Below are 18,523 nucleotides of genomic sequence, written 5' to 3' on the forward strand. Positions count from 1 at the left end.
TGCTCTTCTCCTACTGAACTGAACGCCAGCCCGACGGCTTCAACAGTGATGCTAGGTAATGACTTAATGTTAAAAACTAACTCAGGATACATCTTGTCTGCTTCTGATTGTTTGCCTGAGGAAAGCGTGCAGAAATCTTTATTGCATGATACTGTAGCAATGCCGTCTATAGCTGCAGCTGTGACCCAACCAATTCTATCAAGCCTGTAAATGCCAGAAATGATATCTGCAACATGCCAATTGTGAATCCTGAGGCGCTTGCTGACACACATTCTTCTGCAGAATGGCTAGAGGCTGCTAATATAATAACTGTCTCCTCGCCAGATAAAATAATAAATGGGGGAGATGAAGCTGGGAAAGGTCAGGATGCACGTAGTGATCTTAGGGGGGCAGATCTTAATGAAAATGCAACTTATGAAGCTGGAACATGTCATATGTCTACACCGACCTTGGGACAGGCTACTGATCCAGCAATAATTAACCTGGTGAATGCTGCTCCGGATTCTATCTATCCCCCTAATTTCTCTTCTGCCTCTGCCATTACATATGATCCAGCTCCTAAGGGTAGTAACCTTCCATCTAAAATGAAGGGGTCTTCTGATACAAAAATGAGGCAACATAAAGCTGATAACGGCCACAATGAGGGGGCAAAACTGAAGAAGGAGCAGAAGGCTAAAGAGCAGACTATGCTACATTCTGTAGCGCTAAAAGCAATAACAACAGATGGATGTGCTAACAGAATCAGCCCCCTTAGAAAATGGGTTACTGCCAAAGGGGATGTAAAAGCTATGATCTCAAGACTAATGGGATCTTCTCCAAACAATGAAATACAAATACAGGTAGAATCAAATTTGGGACCCGATCCATGCTTGGGCCCAGGCCCTGCCATTGGTGCTTATGTTTGAGAAATACATCCTGCCCATTCTGCTGGCAATATGGGTGGCACTGAATGCGACTCTTTTTCCTCATTATCACTGCCCTTACTCCTACTGTTTCGATAAATTCAATAGATCAAAGGCAAGACAGTAATGATGAACCTACTCTATCTACTATCTTTCAATTCCTCCACGATCAGAGAACAGAGATGCTAAATAGCTTTAGCCACGCCAGAGCTGATAGTAGTCTGATACAACAGGGTTTATCTGAGGTAGTAACCAAAGTAATTGGACTTACTCAAGAAATAACGGAACTGCAACAATGCTTGGCAACCGCGGAAGACACTGTCGCAGTGTCAGTATCCACGATAGAGACACACAAAATCCAAATTATGTCTCTTAAAAATAAGGTTGAGGACCTTGAAAACAGACAACGAAGGAATAACGTACAGCTGTTTGGAATTCCTGAGGAAAAAGAGGGTGCGGATCCTAGAGTTAATGTGGTCCAGCTTTTTTCAGAAATCTTTACCAGATCTCTCTGACTGGGATTCCCAGATCCAGCGGGCCCACAGGCTTCCTTTGTTCCTTAATCAAGAATCAAGAGCCAGCTAACAGCATCCCATACCTTCGATTATTTATTTTTGAAATTTTTTGCTTAGGAAGGCAGTTTTCTTTTGAGCTCGACCCGGCTCATCCAATTCATACCCGTACTCCGTGAGGTCAGACCTTTGTAAGGAAACTATGGGGCGCCGATGGAATCTATGTCAGCTGATTGATCATATGAAAGCCATGGGCGCACAAGTATTTCTTCAAAAACCCGCTAGACTTAAAGCTATTCGTGGTGGACAAACTTGGCTTTTCCACTCAGTCAAAGAGGCGCAGCTTACTCTTGATCAATGGAAGTCTCCAAAACAACCAGCTCCTTAATACTTTATATTTACTGAATGTATATATTTGATAATGTTTATGAGGAGTCAAGATGGCGGGCTGACACCGCCGAGTGAAGGCTGCTGCATGGAGCTGCTCTGCCTAAGGAACGCTACTAGCCGACGAAAATAATTACTCTACACCTAAAACAAAGTGATATGGAAAAGTTAGCAGAGTAAAGACAGGAGGAAACATTACGAGGCATTTTATCCATGTTAGAAGCTTACAGCTGGCAGACTCGGATTGCCGATTCGATTTTTTGGCTCTGTACCACTATCCTGCTTTTCTTTGGTGGTGTACTCGACAGCCGGACTCAAAAACTGATCTAATGCTACGGGTTCTGCTCCGACACTGCGGCAGGAGTCTGCTTCGCTCCTGGAACTACTTGGCGGCCAGCCTTACTCGCACGCCAGTGGTAGTCAGCTGGGCGTTACCATTGCAGCTGGGAGCTCACCTGACACTACGCCCAATTATGCGGCAGAGACCAGAGGAGACGGAGCAACGAAAGTGCTGATGTCCACGCGACAGACGAGGTCTACACGGAGTCGGAAGACCTGTCAGACGGGGAGACAAGCCCACACAGGTACGATGGCGGCAGCGGCGGCGGCAGCAGGGTTAGCGGCAGCAGGGGCGTCAGGCTCTAACAACGAGATCCAACAGACACACACTATGAATTCAAATGTTAACAGCGGGGAAACCCAAAGCTAACAATACAAAAGCTGATGATACTAGCGAAGCAGACCCACGCTATGATGCGAAATGTGCTCCAGCTATGAAGGGAGGCAGCTGTACCGAGCCTAAACCAAGATCAGAGTTAACAGTAGAGGCAAAAACAAAAAGGAAAATAAACGACAAGGATGTAGAGATTAATGTGATCACAACTACTACTCCACCAATTAAGAATTTAACTTTGGCTGAAACCATGGCGGCAAATACTATTGGGGGAGTAGTAGCGGACAAAGCGGTCAAAGCGGACAGTGCTGTGATAAAGAATCTAAGGAAAGGCTCGGATAAGCTGCCTAATGCAAACGTAATTTTAGGTTCAGCTATAAATACACCAATTCCGGATATACCGAGTGGAAGCAAAACGATCACTCAGAGAGCAGAAGTAACTGAGGAATTACAGTCTATGGTACAAGACCAAAGGGCGGATGTTGACGAACTGAATATTAATATCAATGCCCAATCACAGATAGACAAAAATAAAACAAAGGAGAAAAAATGCGGCGATGGCCTATCTCAAGAATCTACGGTCATATCAGATAAAGATTCTAACTTAGAATACGACGAATTAACAGAAGAAGAGGGAGTAGACGAAACACCTAAAGCTTTAACTAATAAAAAAACTGTAACAAGGAAAATTAAGATGAAGGTCAAAACTAAGCAAAAAAATCTGTTACTAAAGACAGCTAGTAAAGAATTGCCAGGAAACAAGAAAAATCGCCTAATTGATGATAGCCCTCTGAGAAGATGAATAGAGGCAAAGGGAGGAGTCAAGAATATGGCTTTAAGACTCTCTGGCGCCAGCCCCGACGACATGTACAACATTCAAGGGGCTAATTTAATTAACCCTACAGATCCCTCAATAGATTCTAGTCTAGGTGCAGTATCTATAAACCAAGAGGCATCAAGGCATACGACCTTAACTAACACGGAAGTGATTGGTGAGCCCAGAGCAGGGGCTTCCCCAATAACCCCAATAATCTCTCCTACTCCCACTTCCAATATTTCCCCTACTCCTCCTGTATACAATGTAGAGGCTAATGAATCTGAAGACCAAGATCTCGAAGTAGTAGCTTATAATTCTGATCAGCCAAGTGAAGACACGGAATCAATAATATCAAGTCTGAGGAAAACTCAATCACTCTCGGCTGAGATTCCTGCCAATAACCCAGGAGTAAATCTTGAACAAGAACTTGTAGAGAAGGTGATGGATGACTCAAATATTAAATCTCAAAAAGCACCAACAGGTCCCATATCCTTATCCGTACAAAAACTCCCTCAAATAGTTTCACAGGATTCATTTAACTCCTCAGACTCCTAAGACTCAACAAATATATCAATGGAAACAATTATGCAGACTCTCTTAGAGCAAAGAGCGGAGATTCAACAACAATATCTCCAGTTAAGAGAAGATAACACTAAGCTGCAAGAAACTATGAGAGATATCGGTTTAGGTTTGGGAGGAGTGACAAAGGATATAGAGGACATAAAACAACGAATTGTGGAAGTGGAAGAAGATGTGAATAAGACTACGTCAACTGTTAAACAAAACACATTAAGAGTTTCTAAACTCGAAGCTTAAGTGGAGGATTTGGAAAATCGGGCACGAAGACAAAACCTCAGATTATTTGGCATACCAGAAGGCATGGAGGGGTCCGACCCGAGGGCGTTCATGGTGAAACTTTTTCAAAGAGCCTTCATGGATCTCGCCGATTGGGACTGGGATTCCCAGTTACAGAGAGTACACAGACTACCCTTGATTCAAAAAAACACAAACTGTAAATTTCCTAGACCATTCTTGATTTATTTTGGCAATTTTCTTTTGCGGCAAGCTGTATCATTTAAGGCCAGGCCCAATAATCCTGTCACTGTTGACAATCTCACGTTCTTTGTGAAATCTGACCTAAGTAAGGGCACAATGGACAAACGTTGGGAGCTTCGGAAGATGATAGATGCCTTCAAAAATTTAGGATGTATGGCCTATCTCCAAGAACCTGCTCGCCTCAAGGTCATTCGTAATGGTCAAACGTTTTTTTTCACTGATCTTTCAGCCGCTGAACAAACTTTGGAAAAATTCTCTTGGGAGAACGAAAAAGAAAAACAAAAAGAAAAAGAAAACTAAGGAGATGAAAAAACTGGAGCTCATACACTAATGACACTAATGACACTATCTTACTTCTCGTTTCTTTAGAGTCCATTATACTGAACCCATTTGTATTGAGCAGATGGCTAATCTCTTTTTGTTTTTATGCACAACCATACTTTTGGTTTCTATTATTAACTTTTTCTGTAGGTGGGTCCAATCTTTTCTTTTATCTATTTTCACTTTTTAGGTGTGAGTGTATATATTGAGCAATTTAAGATATGGCATGAGCGGTCTCTCATGTATGCACCTTCACTACGCTGCCCCTTCAGCGGCAGCAAAAGATAGAGGGGTGCTCCCCCCTAAGGGACGCGAGGTTGCGAGGGTGGGGGCGGGGTTGTTGCAGGGGAGGGTGCGACAACAAGTGTTGAGGGTGGGGGGTGGAAAAAATGTGGAAAAAATTGATTGCAGGATTTGACTTTCTCTTAAGTATCAGTAGGGGGGAAAACTTAACTATCATGAAAAGAGTAAAGATAGAGGGGAATCATAAGTACAAGAGAAACACCACAATAGTTAAATGCTTAAACTAAGAATATTATGTTGGAATGTAGATGGCCTAAATAGTAAAAACAAAAGGAATTTAGTACAAGAAGAGATTAAAATGTACAACCCTAACATAGTTTTGGTTTCAGAGACCCATATCAAATATCAAGATCGAATTTTACTATCACAGCTGAGATACGAATTGGTTGTATGTTCTACTCTAAACGAGACCATTAGGGGGGTAGCTATTTTAAAACAAAAAGGAGTTCCATTAGAAACAATTAAAACTTCCTCAGATTCTCGGGGAAGGTGGGCAATTGCACAGATGCAAGGCGATAATGTGAAACTGGTATTATGTGTAATATACGGACCCAATATTGATGATCCCAAAATCTTCGAAGAGCTAAGTATAGAATTACTCGAATGGGAGGGAGAAACTATCATTGCCAGGGATTTCAACTGTGTTATTGACTACAAAGTAGACTCCACTGGGCAAAGTAATTATAAAAGAATGCACAAAGTAAGAGCAGCAATTTTAGAATTAGCAAGATTGAACAATGTCAGAGATGTATGGCGGTTTAAACATCCTAAGTTGGCAGGCTTTACTCACTATTCTGCACCACATAGATCCTGCTCTAGAATTGATATGATATGGGCCTCTGATCAAATTTTAGACAACTGCGATATTGAAATTTTCCCCAAAGTTACTTCTGACCACAATCCCTTGTTAATTGAAGTTACAATTAAAGATCAAAACAAAAAAGAACCACGAAAATTCACCTTCCCAAGACACTTACTCGTTGATATAAGATTTACTACATTAGTCAAAAAGCATATGCAGGAGTTTATCTCATTAAATATTAATTCGGCTAATATAAACACTGTATGGGATACATGTAAATGCAGCATTAGGGGGTTTGCTCAACAATATATATTTAGGCAAAATGCGGAGAGTCGTAAAAACAATAAAAAACTGACATCTAAGATACTGGACATGGAAGTACAACTTGCTGAGGCAACACGGCACTCAAAAAACAATATAGATAGGATTAGACTTAAGTTGGCGGAATTGCAAGCAGGACTAAAAAAAACGCTGAGAGAAAGATATATCCCAAAACTACAAAAGTACAAACTTGATCAGTACGAAGGCGGCGATCGCATTGGGAAAATATTAGCTTTTAAAACTGCGGATAGGAAAGCCAAAACTAAAATCAAAGAAATAATAGGGTCAGACACAATCACTTATGAAAGAGAGGATCAAATACTGAATCAATTTGTTAAATTCTACCAACAACTCTATACACCCGAGGCTATACCAAACAAAGCAGATATCTTACAATATCTTGACAAATATTTAACTCCACCTCGGGCGTTAAATACTGAAGTACTCCAACAACTAAATTCAAAAATAACACTTGATGAAATAAAACGAGCAATTGATAATTTACCCTTAGGGAAGGCGGTTGGAGAAGATAGCTTACCCGTGGAACTTTACAAACTTTGCGCACAAGAACTGCTGCCGTTATTAGAAAAGGTGATAAATTCAATTATTGCTTCCAAGCAAGCACCATCATCATGGAAAATCGCTAAAATAATCTTTTTTTTGAAAAAGGGAAAACCTGAAAAAGAATGTGGATCATACCGGCCGATCTCTTTACTTAATTCTGATGTAAAAATCTTTGCTAAAATCCTCGCCAATCGCTTAGCCCCTATCATGCCAGATATTGTCAACCTTCAACAACATGGTTTTGTAATGGGCAGAGACACCACTACGCATGTCAATACATCAATTACAGCTTTTGATGTAGCAGAAACTACCCACACCCCACTCGGTATGATTATGTTAGATGCGGAAAAAGCATTTGACCGAGTGGGGTGGGAATATCTATGGGCAGTATTAAATAAAATGGGAATATCTGGGCCCTATTTAGATTGGGTAAGGTCACTCTACGATGAACCACAGGCTATGATAAGTTATGGAGGTAAAGATTCAGTTAACTTCAAGATAGCAAGAGGCACAAGACAAGGTTGTCCCCTTTCCCCATTACTTTTTGCTCTTTCTTTAGAACCCTTTTTAAATGCACTTAATGATCAAATCATTATTACCCCAGTTAATCACGGGGGCATAGCTCTTAAATTAACTGCTTTTGCTGACGACATAGCAATTTACACAACAGATATTAATAAGGCTATGCCAGAAATTATTAATGAAGCGCAAAACTATGGTAGAATTTCCGGGTACAAATTGAATGTGAGCAAAACTCAAATTATAGCCAACTATACCCCGGATACACATATCTTTGATACTTGTAAAGAGGCAGTTTATTTAGGTATTAAACTAACTGCCAAGGTGGGGAAAATTTTGGAAATAAACTATGAGACATTCCTAAAAGAAACTATCGTAAGTCTCAAGAAATGGCACAAAATCCCTCTCAGCTTACTAGGTCGACTCAATCTGATAAAGATGAAAGTATTACCTAAACTACTTTATTTGTTTAGAGCTATACCGCTGCAACCGAATAAACTTTTTTTCAAAAGGCTAGATGGTATATGTAGTAGCTTTATATGGGGGTACAAAAAAGCACGAAGGGCAATAAAATTCTTGGCATTGCCCATTTCTAAAGGGGGACTTGCTTTTCCGGACTTTAATTTGTATTTCTTAGCTTCTTTTTTTTTTCGTATAAGGAGCTTATTAAAAAATGAGCCATCTTTATTTTTTCATCAATATATGCTAGGCGCTGAATCCAATCGATTCCTACTGCGCGTTCACGATCCAAACTACTTTAAGCGGGTCAAATTTTAGACCGCAAAACACGCTATAAAAATTTGGGACAAAATCTTGCATATTAGTAAAAGTTCATTTTACAATGCTGAACTTAGATTATGGAACAACCCAGGTCTCCCGGATATCTTTTCGGATGGGACGGGGAATCGCTGGATTAGACACAAAATAAATACACTAGGAGATCTATATGGAACTAATGGTTTGATTGACTTTGAAAACTTGAAAATCACAAACGGTCTCACGAACGATATGCACTTTAAATATCGACAACTGAGAGACTTTTTTTTATAACAAAATGAGAATAACGGAAGTTATACAGTCAGATATTTGCGAGTGTATCTATTCTGATAAAACTAAATCACTAATAAAACTGGGCTACCAATTGTTAATTAAAGACAAATGTGAAAACACTACCAAAATTGCAGCTAAATGGTCCCGTAGACTAAATCTAGATGTAAACTCAACACAGATTGGAAATGCTTTAACACACCTAAGCAATATAGTACACTCCTCTAACCTCAGAATACAATTATATTTAACAATTACTGAGTTGTACTATACACCACAAAGAATATCCATATGGACGCAAGGGAATTCGCCATCAGATAAATCTAAATGTGCAAAATGTAATATGCATGCTGCTGGAATTGAACATATGCTATTTTCCTGTCCTGCATTCTCTACCTATTGGAATGGAATAACTGACTATTTAAAAATTAATCAGATAACGATACCGGAACTTACTGCACATTTGGTCTTACTAGATATGCAAGAGATTAATTGTCTCAATAGGGACCTTATAACGATTTTGTTCGCATGTGCAAGATTAACTATAGCTAGGGCATGGATCTCTAAGGAACCTCCAAATGTAGCTGAATGGCTTGCTTTGGTTAGCGAAACCAGAATCATGGAACTCACACTACCTAAATATAGAGGTCCAAAAGCCCTTGCTAGAAAAGAAAGGATCTGGAAGCATTACTTTGAAGTACAAGAAGTGGGGACTATCTGCTAAAGTTTTTTCATGATTTAAACAATTCTTTTGCTTAAATGTATCTCTTTGGTTAAGCACTAAATGGTCTCTACATTTCTCCTCTATTTCTTTACTCTAACCTTTACTTTTTACTCTCAAAAATGCATTAATGCCAATCCTATGTTTATCAGATCTATGGAAATTGTATAACTGTAGCACTATGGTATATGTCGAATCTTGCAATAAAAAAACAATAAAAAAAAAAAAAAAAAAAAAAAGATAATGTTTATGATAGTTTGAATGAAGCATTGCTATCAATAGGCCCTAGTGGGACTTTTCTCTTTTTCTAAACAAAAGGGGGAGGCTTCTTTCTCTATGCATAATACCTTAAAGAATTATACGGTGTGCTAAGGGTGGAGCGTGTAGCACTCGGGGTGGTGCAAGTTCACACTGGCTGTCAAGTCCATTGACAGCCTGTATGGGGGTGATTTTTCCCCAAGGAACAGGGTGGGGCGGCAGGGGGGTCCCCCAGATCTGGCTAGTGCTGGACTGGCTGGGGTGGGGGTGGGGTGGTTAAGCAGAAAATATTGGAAGGAGTAAGCAGAAAGAATATGTCTGATTTAATATCCTATATTTGTAACGACATATACAGCATGCTTGATGTATCTTATTTTACTTAAAAATGATGTTAAAGGGACCACAGCTCTTTGTCCGTGGGGCCTTGTTATGAGTCAAGTATTATAATAATGGGTATTATAAAGTGTTTATGCTGGAACGTAGCTGGTTTGAATTCAGCAAATAAGCTGCAGTTGGTACGGGCGGACATTCACAATAATAAACCTCATATTGTTGCATAAGTTGAAATGCATCTGGCGCACAAAGACAGACATTTACTTAAACAATTGAACTATAAGATAGTTGCTTGTACAGCTCATTCAGTCTCTATCAGAGGGGTTGCTATTTTAGCTAATAAAGGGCTAGACTACACTTTGCTCAGAGCTTCTTATGACAACCAAGGCAGGTGGATAATAGTGCAGTTACTTATCAACGGTCACAAATATGTACTATGTATTATCTATGGACCTAATACTGATGATCCATTCATTTTTGAGACTTTAACCGTGGAACTTCTTGATTGGCAGGGAGACTTAATAATTATGGGCAATTTAAATTGTACTATGAATCCTAGTATTTATTCTACAAATCAAGGAGCTTCGGTTAGAATGAGGAAAGTTAGGGCAACTATTGTTGAAATGGCTAGGCTCCACGGTTTAAAATATGTCTGGCGGACACTGTATCCTTCATTGCCCGGGTATACATATTATAGTGCGCCACACCAATCATATTAAAAAAACTATATGTTTTTTATTTGTCATTCCCTCCTTAAAAGTGCTAGATGTGAAGTCTGCCCTAAAATAGTTTCAGATAATAATCCCTTACTTTTGACCCTAACACTAATCTCAACTGTCAGACCCGTCCGCCAATTCTCTTTTCCCCTCTATTTGCTGAAGGACAGAGAGTATAAAATGTTTATGCTGGAATGTATTAGTAATTTTTTACAGGACAATGAAGGCTCTGCTTATCTTTTTTTTGTTTGGGATTCACTTAAGGTTAATATAAGGGGTGCTACTCAGCAATACGTTTTAAGACAGAATCAAATTAAAAATCAGGTAAATAAGGACAGTAGAGATGCTATTCGACAATTAGAAGTAGCACACGCAGATGAAATTATGAAATGCACTTTTCAACACTTGGTAGCTCCCACACATTCTCCAATATACCTTCTTTTAATTGAAAAACGTGCAGCGCTAAATCGATATCTAAAAGAAAGAACAGCTGCAAATTACATTAAGCATAAAACTCTACAGTATGAATATAGTGACCATGTTGGAAAAGTGCTGGCACATCAACTCTCTGATAAAAGTGCAGAGCGGGTAATACAATGCATAAGAGGTCATGACGAGCAACTTCACACACAACCTGAAGAGATTATCAAACAATTTTCTGGCTACTACCAGATCTTATATAGTAATTCTAATTTGTTTGATGAAGACAAATTCCTCAGCTTTCTGGAAAAGTGTGATTTTAATGAAACGGCTAATAGATTGGAAACAGAACAGGCAGACGTATGGAATTTAGAAATCTCAGTGGAAGAGATATCGGTGGCTATCAATGCGCTTCCGTCAGGGAAAGCAGCCGGAGAAGATACTTTACCGGTTGAATTCTACAAGGTCTTTAAGGCCGGCCTAACCCCTTTAATGTTTAAAGTTATAAATCATATCACTGTTGAAAAATCGATACCTAAGACCTGGGACAGGACATATATTGTTTTCTTCTTAAAGAAAAACGAACCGAGTGAAGACTGTCGATCATACCACCAGATATCAGTAATAAATGCTGACGTAAAAATGTTTTAAAAAATATTGGCAAAGCGCCTTGCACCTTTTATGCTACAACTTTCTTCTCCCCGACAACATGGATTTATACCCGGAAAAGACACGACTACTTATGTGAACACCGCTATTATTGCCTTTGATGCTGCCTCTAAAATTAATTTAGACATAGGAATGATTATGCTTGATGCAGAAAAGGCATTTGACTGTGTAACTTGACACTGTTTATGGGCTACACTCATTGCATATAATATCAATGGCCATTTTTATGACTGGGTTCGGGCCCTGTATAGGTCCCCGAACGCCAAGTTCATCTATCTAACTTACCAGTCTTCACCATTTAAAGTTCTTAGGGGCACTCTGCAAGGATGCCCTTTATCACCCCTACTTTTTGCTTTATATATAGAACCATACATTAAATCTTGGCTTTCCAATCCATCTATCCCACCAGTTACTTTAGGGTCTGAAGAATTGAAAGTTATGGCTTATGCCGATGACATTGTGGTATTTTCTATAGATCCAGTAAAAGGAATAGAAGTAATTCAAACCGAAGCAAGTTTATTTGGTCATTTTTCAGGGTATAAGCTTAATGTTCGTAAAACTCAGACTATCCTTAACTTTCAACCAAAAATGTCTCTAACTGGTGCTTGTGGGTCAGCTATCTATTTAGGTGTTCAGATTACTTCAGACATACGGCAGGTCATAAAAATGAACTATAATACTTTACTTAAATCAACGATTTCTAAAATGAGGGTCTGGCACAAACTGTCAATTAGTATCATAGGGCATTGCAATATTATAAAAAGGATTGTATTGCCTTTATTTATTCAGGGCAATACCCTTGAGAGTCCCAAACAATTTTTTAAATAAACTTGACGGTGCCATTAGTAGCTTTATTTGGAGTTATAAACAGCTGAGACGTGCTAGAAAAGTACTTAAAACTTCCTTACTGTCAGGGCGGGTTCAAACTACCAGATTTTAAATTATATTTTTGGGCTTCTTTTGTAGGGCGTTTGCGAGATCTCCTTGATGTTAGGAGTAAACAAAGCTGTTATAATCTTGCTATCGGCAAAGAGAGCAATATGTTTATATACAGAATAAATGACCCAAACTACTTTATGAGAGTTCAATTCAAGACTATATATGGCGTGAAGTTACAGTTAACCATTCTCTGCCTTTGAAACATCTTAATATGCCACTATAGGGTAATCCTATGTTCCCTGAAATCTTCCAAGATGTGGTAGCCAAATCCTGGGATAGATTTGGAATTAGACAGCTTAGCCACTTGTATAATGCTGCTTGGTTCCGCACTTTTTTAGACTTCATTCGGTCTTCCTAAATACATGTTTTATAAATACTTGCAGATATGGGATCTAAAGGGATAAGACAACCTATGGGATCAGATCTACTGCAATATATACATTCAGATTCAAAACTGGCAGTCAGTAAGGCGTATCAGTTACTGTCCCAAACTTGGGAGAATGATTTTTCAAAGAGAGCACTCAAATGGACTGGGCTACTGGGTCAAGATATTAACTCAGCTGATTTAGAAGAATCAATGGAGAACTTAAATAGCCTGGTCCACTCTAATAATCTTAAACTGCAACAGTTTAAAACTATGTTTAGGCTTTACTATACACCAGAACGTATAGTTAAGTGGATAGATTCTGGTAACATAAACATGAATGACAAATGTAAGTGCACCAAGTGCGGAATGATATTTGCAAATAGTTTGCATATGTTTGTTACCTGTCCGGACCTGGCTGTCTTTTGGAACGAGATACGGGACAATTATAGCTGATCGTTAAAAAATTGATCATTACTTAGCAAAGAAAGAGATAATGCTTGGTTATAAAGTAGATGTACCTCTCGGAATAAGACCTCTAATATCAATTATGTTAGTAACAGCAAGCCTTTGCGTTGCCCGTTCTTGGATATCTAAAATGCCGCCTAGAGCTTTTGAATGGTGGCCAACGCTAAGGGAGATTTTAGAGAGAGAGATGGCTATAGCCAAGGGTAGAGGCATACAGTCTTGGAGGAAGATCTATCGAATTTGGGGACACTTGATAGATTAAGTAAGGAAGAATATTTATTTTCGTAATTTTGTATAATGGCATTTCCTCTTTTCCTTGCTGTATATGTATTATGTACTATATGTTGATACGATTGCTTTGTGATTACAGAACTTACTTTCCAAAATAAAAATAATACAAAAATAATACAAAAAAGAAACCTCAGTGCTACTTAAACATCCCCTACAATGAAATGACAAAGCTACAGTTAATGAAGCTAAGTATGGTGGTAATCTTCATTGCCTGTAATCTCCCAGCTTGGAAAAGGGGCAAGGATCGGGCAATGTTTCGGCTGCAAGAGGACATAATACAGGTATTGTGCCTGTGTACCACCCTTCTAGAGGATAGAAGGGCCCTGTTACAATGGGGGTGGAATTGGAATGCTAAAGGTATAAGATCCTGCAGAGAAGCAGTCTTGGACTGCTTCGATCCATCAAATATCTGGCTAAATTGTGCCTTAGTTAAATTCATATAATGTTTCTCTAGGAAGATAGACGAACAGGATCATGCATGCGTTGGGATGAAAAATATATTGACCACTACTGGGCCCTCACCTCCAACTTCATCCCCCCAAGACATCCCCCCTTTCTACTGATTATCAGACACATTCCAGCTCACACTATGGGGTTATTCTAAGTAGGTGCCTATTTATTCCCATTAGCTTTACATATAATCCTATCCTACTCTCCCATTAGAGTAACGATGTAAACTCTCCCTTATATGTCTCACATTATTTTTAACTTGTATTGCTTTAAATATGCATTTTAAACAAGAGGCAACTTTATGGAACATGTAAACTGAGATTTGATGCCATTTTCCTATGTTGCAACGGTTACTTTTAACTAATTATGTAATAAAGTATTTTCTTCTCTTCTTCTCTATAAGTATACCACCTATATCAGGGGTTGGGCCCTTATAAGTCGGCAAGGCCACTAATAACTCAAACACCTCACAAATCAGAGATTTACTTTACTTCTAAACAACCATAGTTTCCTTCATGACCACTGTGTTCTGTAGCAGTGATCACCATTTATTCTTTTGAATCATTAATCATAACACCTTTTTGGTAGAAATTGTCATACACAAAAGAAAAGTATGAATAGATCATAAATACACATTACAATGCAATACACACACCCCACATCACAACACAACAGGAATATTAAATACAAACAGTACATGCAATACAGCAAACAAATATGCCAGTTCTAAATTGAGTTACCCTAAAGGAGGTACTACGTTTTACCCACTGTACAAATAACTCTAGCCTTCTTGCTCAATGGGCCAAGCAACCTAACAGTGCTGCGCTGGTTAAGACCAGGGGTGTAGCTTTCTTCACATTGGGTCACTTCCAACCTGATTACCAGCGCCAATTGTTTTATTCGCTCGTTGGCTGCACACTTTGCATTTCTAAAATTGTGATTAAAACAGACTTTACCATTAATAGGGCTTTTCACCACAATTCCAAATACGTGAAATATGACATGGCTAGCAGCTCCTAATTGCAAATTACAGCCTATTAAATGTAAAAAGGAATCCCCAGTGTTATCACATTTTAGGGGGGGGGGGGGCTTATTGTAGTGTAAAACTAATATTTGGGGTTTCACTACCACAACATGTAAAAACTAAACGTATATGTCCAGCCTTTTAATTAAACAACACACTGCCCTATGGGCTGCATTGGGACTAACGTAGGGATGACTTACATGTAATAAAAAGGCTTGGCAAGTGTGGTTAAATGCCAAGTCGACATGGCAGTGTAACACTGCAATCATGTTGCAATGTCAGGCCTAGGACATGTTTTAATGTGCTACTCAAGCGAGAGGCACAATATGTGCTGCAGGCCCACTGGTAGCATTTGATTTACCATCCCTTGGTCTATGGTATAACACTGTACAAGTGACTTATAAGTAAGTTAAATATGCCAATTGGGTACAAGCCAATGTTTTAGGGAGAGAGCAGAAGTACTTTAGCACTGATTGGCTGTGGTAAAGTGCACAGAGTCCTAAGGCCAACAAAAACAAATTCAGCAAAAGAGGAGGGTAAAAGACAAATGTTTGGGGGTAAGTCTGCAGAGAGGGCCTGGTTCAAGACACCACAATATGTGCCGCAATCTCAGGTGTATTTACCTTTTAATGCCATTGGTGTATTTTCCTGCACCAAATATTATGGTCTCACTGGAGGTTAAATATGCCATTAGAAGTTAGCCAATCCTGTCATGTTTTTAGGGGTCAGAGCACATTCACTGGGTACAGCACAGCAGTGCCTCAGTGTGCAGAGTTAAAAAAAAACAGCAACATCAGTCAACAAAAAATGGTGTAGACAATGCAAAAAGTGGTATTTTCTCACACTAAGCTTATAAAATCCCAACCAATAAAGATCCCTGCCATTTTATAGTAAAATCAGTAGGTAAGATGGCAGGCTCATGTTGCCGAGTTGAAAGCCTGTGACCCAGAGCCACACCTGGAATAAAGGGCTGGAGAGAGAGTGATGTTTGTGCTCAGGACTCTTGATTGAAGTGCAACTGTGAAGATTCCATGAGTTTCAACCTGAAGAGTAGTGGTACCCTACCCTAACTGTGCAAAGTCTTCAGCTATTTGCAGCTGTGGTTGAATTCCCTAAGTGCCCAGGCCCCACTGTGCACAGACAGGGGTTAGATGCCCCAAAGTGAGTTCAGCGCCATGTGTGGATACAGGCCTTCCAAGCATCGAACACTCTTTGTACACAGCCCAAGACTGTGTGCAGTGGAGGCTGGGTTCCCATGACAAGTTTGGAGCAAGATCAAGTGTTATTAAGTACATAATTAAAAAGCAATGAAATTCACTGGAAAAAAACACAGTTAAAACCTTTTATGATTCTGGCCTACAAGTGCCAAACCACTAAAATTCACCTGTTATGTTTATCAATGTACATGCAAAAACATGCAGCAGCTGCCATGCTCAAAACACCAATTTATCAATAGCACAGAAATGAAAAACATTTATCAAGAGAACGACGAGCATTGCAAGTTTTTGAATTAGTTGTGTATTTGTTGATAACCATAACAAGTGAATTCTAGTGGTTTAAGTCATGTAAGCCAGAACCACAGCTCAGTTTTGAACAGTGATAGACAGTATGTGTAGTTATGTTTAGATTGGAGATTCCACTGAAAGGGTCTTTAATTATTTTCTTAGCAACTTTGGTGTTGTTCAACATACCTGCTTGAAACTTCCTCAAAACATTCATTCCCTTTTGGATAGTCATGGTAAGTTTCATGCTGATCCATCAAGATGGGCCATAAAAGGGAGGTCAAAAAATGACATTTCCCTTTTTATTTCCTTTGGGAATCTCAGCTTGCCAATAGAAAACATGGCTGAAAAGAATGACCCTAAACGTAGCAGAAAGGTAGAACTATACTCAAAGGGGTATATTCTCAAGGACTTATCACAGAGTTATCTGCACTTTATCACAGCAAAAGTGGTGATAAATGTATCGCCCTTTTAACAAGCTGGTGCTAACAGCCGATACCACTAGTTCACCTGCCATAGCAGCCACAAACAAAATCGCGACAGATGATCCCGGCAATTAACGCTAATGATATGCAGAGTAGGCGTTCCTGTGCAAAAAGCCACGAAAACACCACTCCATAACATTCTCAATGACCAGCCAGATCTGTAATAAGATCCCAAAATAGGCGAGAAGGCGAGTTAGCAGCAGGAATTTAACACCTGCTCTTACCTGGTGTAAAGTCGGACGACAACCTGCACCATAAAAGGGAGCCCAGCCCAGAGCCTCACCAGAAGAACAACAGATACCAAGGAGCTACTGATCATGCAGCTCGGAGCCCCAGGAGGGCCACAACATCCAACACCACCTCACCCAGGCCGCCAACCCCCCCAGACCCACACCCGCACCGGACTACCACTGAGGCAGCGCAGACAAAGACAGAGGACCTTCAGAAAAAGCACCAGCCTCACAGACCTAATGCCAGAGTATGTCATTGCCCACTACAGGCTCAAAAGGACAACCATCCTCCGCATCCTGAGCATCATAACCCACAGGCTGACGGTACCAACACAGCGGACAACCAACATCCCTCCGCAGACAAAGCTGCTGGCTGTCCTGCATCTGTCCTGCATCCAACAGGAGGCCAACGTTGTGATCGGTCTTGCCTGGGATCCTGTGTGCCTGCTGCACCCCAGGCTGCTGGTCCCCAGACCTTTATTGCCCACCCCTGCACACCCAGGCCTCACTGCTCACCTGCCGACACCGGTGTATGTCAAAGAGGGCCCCCATGTGCCGGTGCAAGCTCCAAGCCCAAGGCCCGCAACCTTGGCAGCCTCCTTAGACCATCACGGCCTCCATGACACAGGTCTGCAGTACTCCTTTCTCGTCTATGTACTCCACCTCTGCCTTTGGCCTACACTGCGGTACAAAAGGTCACACATTTCGAACTGAGTCTTTATATCACGATGGCCAAGTTCATATTTCAATGGCCACATTTATATCACTATACTTCCTTCAATGTGGTGCACCAACTCTGTGCATAGCATTCCAACAACACCGGTCTGTGGTCCCTTGCAGACCGCAGCCTCCGGCCTACACTGCGGCTAAGTAGGTCACACATTTGGAACTGAGTCTTGATATCCTGATGGCCGAGTTCATATCATTGTACGCAAGGAGACGTGTAAGAGAAAGACACGTTTCAGTCCGGAGGAAAAAAAGATCATCGTTACGGAGGCGATCGAATACTACCAACAACTGCTCTGGTGTCACTAACTCTGTGCTTCGCAAGCCAAAGACACATGGCTGTGTGCCCCTGCTGTCTGTTGCCTACGGCCTACACTGCGATCGAGTAGGTCACACATTTGGAACTGAGTCTTGATTTATTTATGGCAGAGTTATATCATTGTACAGGCCTTGTCACAGATTACATCACTTTTCAGCTCCGGTGCCACTAAGTCTGTTCCCAGACATTCATGGACACTTACTGGTTGAACTTTGGTGCCGTCTGAGTATGTGACCTGGGGGTTGTCTTCATCATCTTATAGCTAATACTGACTTGGTGGACATAATGAGTCTGTAGCATTCATCTCCTCCATATTGCCTATTTCTGCTTGGTTCTGCCCTCTGCATCATGCCCTGGAAGAACACCTTCCACTGTCCCCCGCAA

Source organism: Lissotriton vulgaris, chromosome 5 (genome assembly GCF_964263255.1).
Source record: "Lissotriton vulgaris chromosome 5, aLisVul1.2, whole genome shotgun sequence".
Lineage (NCBI taxonomy): Eukaryota > Metazoa > Chordata > Amphibia > Caudata > Salamandridae > Lissotriton > Lissotriton vulgaris.